This window comes from Corvus brachyrhynchos, unplaced genomic scaffold (assembly GCF_000691975.1).
Source record: "Corvus brachyrhynchos isolate BGI_N302 unplaced genomic scaffold, ASM69197v1 scaffold11, whole genome shotgun sequence".
NCBI lineage: Eukaryota > Metazoa > Chordata > Aves > Passeriformes > Corvidae > Corvus > Corvus brachyrhynchos.
The window spans coordinates 5,003,295-5,007,286 of NW_008236965.1; positions in this window are offsets into that span (position 1 = coordinate 5,003,295).

Below are 3,992 nucleotides of genomic sequence, written 5' to 3' on the forward strand. Positions count from 1 at the left end.
CACCGGGCGGCCTGGGAGCAGGTTCGGTCATGGGGGATAGGGGGACATCTCCGCAGGTGGAGAGGTGGGGGACCACCCCCTGGCAGCAGGGCACGGCTGTGAGGGATGTGTCCCTCCCTGACAGGGAGGGGGGCAGGGGGCTTCTCGTGCAGGGGATTCCGGGGAACGGATGGGCTTCCTTTTTTTATTTTTTTAATTTCTTTTTTCTTTTTTTGGCAGGGAAACTGGTCCCCGCCTCCGGCACGCAGAGCCGTTAGTCACCCGGGTGCGGAGCGGGGAGGCGGGAGAAGCGCCGTAGGGAGCTGCTGCTGCTTCAGCTGGATGGGTGGAGAGAAGAAGAGCGGGTGGAGAGAAGGGGAGCGGGGATGTTAAAAATCACTCTCTTTTTTTTTTTTTTTTTTTTTTTCACATCAGCTCCTGACACGGTGAAAATGCCTCCAGACCTTAAGCATTTCTCCATCCTTTTTTTACAAAACCGTAATCTGGGCTTTCAAATTCTGTTGCTGGCACCTGTAAGGCTTTCACCTTTTAGATTTGCTCACACGAAGTAACAGTTTTAAACTAACAGCCACTATCCAGCAGACATAGAATATCAGATGCATCACGGCAAAATGTAGCTCTGCAAGTTATGGATGCTCGAACTCGACTCCCATTTTCTTGGTATGCTTCAATGGTTATTTAAATTACAAAAATATTTTAACGTGCTGCAGGACTCAGCAATAGTTGAGTATTGCTACCAAAAGTATATTTCTTCTTTAAGGATATGTAGCCTAGAAAAATCTGCACAGACAGAGAGCAGAATTTAAGGCATTGCAGGGCATAAAAATCAGGCATCTCATTTTCGTTTGTGGAATTGTTCCACACGGACTGCTTCATGAGCCTTGGGGTACTGAAGTGTTTTAGTTTAGATCAGGGATGCACTTTTGAAGTAAATGCTGTCATCATCTCTGCTAACAGTGCTGTAATTCAGAGTATGGAGTGGTGTTGGAGTGCATGAAATAGATCCCTTCTATATGAAGATAACTAATGCATTCCAGCCACAAATGAGCACTGGGAGGGACTCAAACTGAACTAATCAAACACCAGGAGTCCTTGAGGTGAGTACAGCTTGAAGATCAGGCCCTCAGCACCAATGGTTGCACTCTACAGGTCTGTTAGACCTTGGTGCTTGCCAGTGTAGTTGAAGGTTTGGAGCTTTGTCGTTCAGAAAGAGGGTCCCAGGGGTTTCTAGTGTAACATCCGAAAGACCTGATTCCTGTTTCACAGTTGGCAGTCAACCGATACTTAAACCTTGATGCTTAAAAGTCTGCCAGAACTCCCACTTCATGTATGGATCATCCCATGTTCTTGTGTCAGGAGTACCTCACATCATCCACAGCTGTAAGGATAACTTGAACTGAAGTGAAAAAATGTGCTACCAGTGTTGCTTTCAGATATTGTTAGTGGTTTTTGTGGTCCTTATTAATCTCCCTACACCTGCAACAGATTCCAGAATAGAAGGCAGTGGTGCTGCAAGTTTAAAATGAAGATAAATGGCTGGATAGTGCTTTAATGCTTAAAAATAACTGAATGAGCTTCCAATAACATATGTTAGCAATTAAAACTTTTTTTTTTTCTATCAGTGTATCTTGTCATTTTAATATGAGGCCAGATTTTAAGAAATGTAGCACACATAGAGTTTTTGTAAGAAAGCATATAGAGAACCACTGTGGTAGCAAAATCAGAGCCGAGAGATTTTTTCTTACAATATACACAAAATAAATTTCCTTTTCTTACAGTGCTTCTCACAGGCAACCAGTTTCATGCACTAACATGACGTAGTTGCTCATTTTACTGAAATCTGTCTTCTTTTGGGAAGTGTGTGTGAGTGAAGTATGTTGTTTGATAGATAAGATAGAACACTTTCTTACAAACTTTAATCTTGAGGAGCTTGGCTGCAGACAGCAGTCCATAATTTTACATGTCTGAAATCAAACATCATAGCTCACTTGTCTTCTAGGTTACTTCCATATTCATCATCATATTTTTTGCCTTCATCTTGTGGTTGTAACAGAAATGATAGAATACAACACGTCTTTGTTTACTGTCTCCAAATGTTTAGGGCTAATTTAACTCAACTATAAAGATGGAATTTTCTAATGTGAATCCTTCAAATCAGGTGTGGATATGGAGGCCAAACCCTTTTTACTGACATTCACATCTATTATAGAGATTTTGTTTTGGGAAGCTAGACTACATTCCACAAAGTCACTAAAACAAAATATAAGAAAAAAATATGATTTACCAGGTGAAGCAAGCATATATGACTCTGAATACAAATAAGCAGCAGGTCTCATTCATAACAACATACCTTTTTTTAGACAAACTTCTGTTAAGAAAGGGGAAACCCCCAAGTTTCCCAAGGGCCACCTAAGTGTTTTCTCCATGGACTCCTAAGAGGATTGTGGAGTGATCAAGGCCAGAGACAAACACCTGAAGGTAGCAACCAGATTGTCTTGACTTCTGTTTTCGGTCCCACAAACTAGCTGGCTCAGTGTCAGGCTGGCCCTCCAGTGCAGATCAGAGCAGTCTGATCTGTTCTGCTGGAAATGGCGAGAAGTGCCAAGTCCTACACGTGTCCTACTTCTCTGGAGCGCCTGTGAGTCACCGCAGAGGCTGGGTGCAGAGGCAGCTCCTGGTTTGGTGGCCACCCAATGTCATACAGCCTGGAAGGAGAGGCCTGCTTACCCACTGCATCTGTATTTTCACTGACACTAAGAGCCAAGTAGGAATAAGTTTGGTGTAAATGTAAGTGGAAGTGGATGACAAGAGGACATCGAGTAACGAGCATTAGTTTAGTGAGGTATGAATGTATATAAATGGGGCAAGATACTATCATGGCATTAGAAGAGCCTTTAAAAGGGCAAAAATCAGTGGGAGTTTTTCTTAGCTGAAAAGGGCAGAAATTGGCACATGGATAGTAGCAGAATATTTATTTCTTCTTTCTTGCAATGACATTTCATTACATACAGAAGAAAGAAAAGCCATGAAATAGTCAATATATATAGTTTCTTTCCTAAGGTCTTAAGAGAAAACAGTGTAACAAAAGGGAGTGATGCTGGTTTTATTATTATTCTCTATAAACTGGCTGTTGCTTTCCTGGGAACCAAGCTCTCAGTTGAGCAATCAGTAATTTAAAAATAATTTTATGGTGAATTTCCTATACAGTGTTCCACTTGCAATACATGCATTAGTCACAATTCTCAGGTGGCAGAGTATGCACAGACATCCTTTTACAAAACTTTTCCTAGAATGTATATTTTAAAATGTGTAATTTGCAAGTATTGCTCTTGATCATTTCATTTTGAAGATTAGGCTCATGATCAAAGAGCTATGGCTTTATTCCGTTCTGTGCAATCATTTCTATGCAAGGACTACAAACCAATTCTTTCTTACTTCATTTGGTGGGCGATGCAACCAAAATGGCAAGTGGTTCACTCCACAAGATTTTCCTGGTATGGGTGCAGTGTGTGTGCCAGTAGGGATGAGGGCTTTCTGCACATCCCCATGACAGAAATGCGAGCAGCTCTGCCCAGCACTTCTAAGACAGATGAAGTCCTTCTAAGAGCAGGAACGTAACAGAAGAAATAGAATTTGGTTTTTAAGAAATAGTCTTACTGTCTTCTTTAACAAGACTTGTTTCGGCTATGAAAAGTACCAGTGATCTAGAGCTTACCTACTCTCTGCCTCTTAGTTTAAAAATAGGTTTTCTGTGCTGCTTAACCACCTGCTGTATTCTCCCCCTATGCATTAGCACTGCCCTTTCTGCTGGCTTCCTAAACATACGTGGGTAGATCGCAAGATACACATTCTGCTTTTACAGAGGCAGGACTCAGCCTAATTATAACCTGCAAGATCAGAATGTGACTGTTTTGACTTGCAGAAGCAAGGATGAATAACTGAGTTGCTGGCATTTAATTTTAGATATTCTGAACTCAGTCCACTTTTTACTG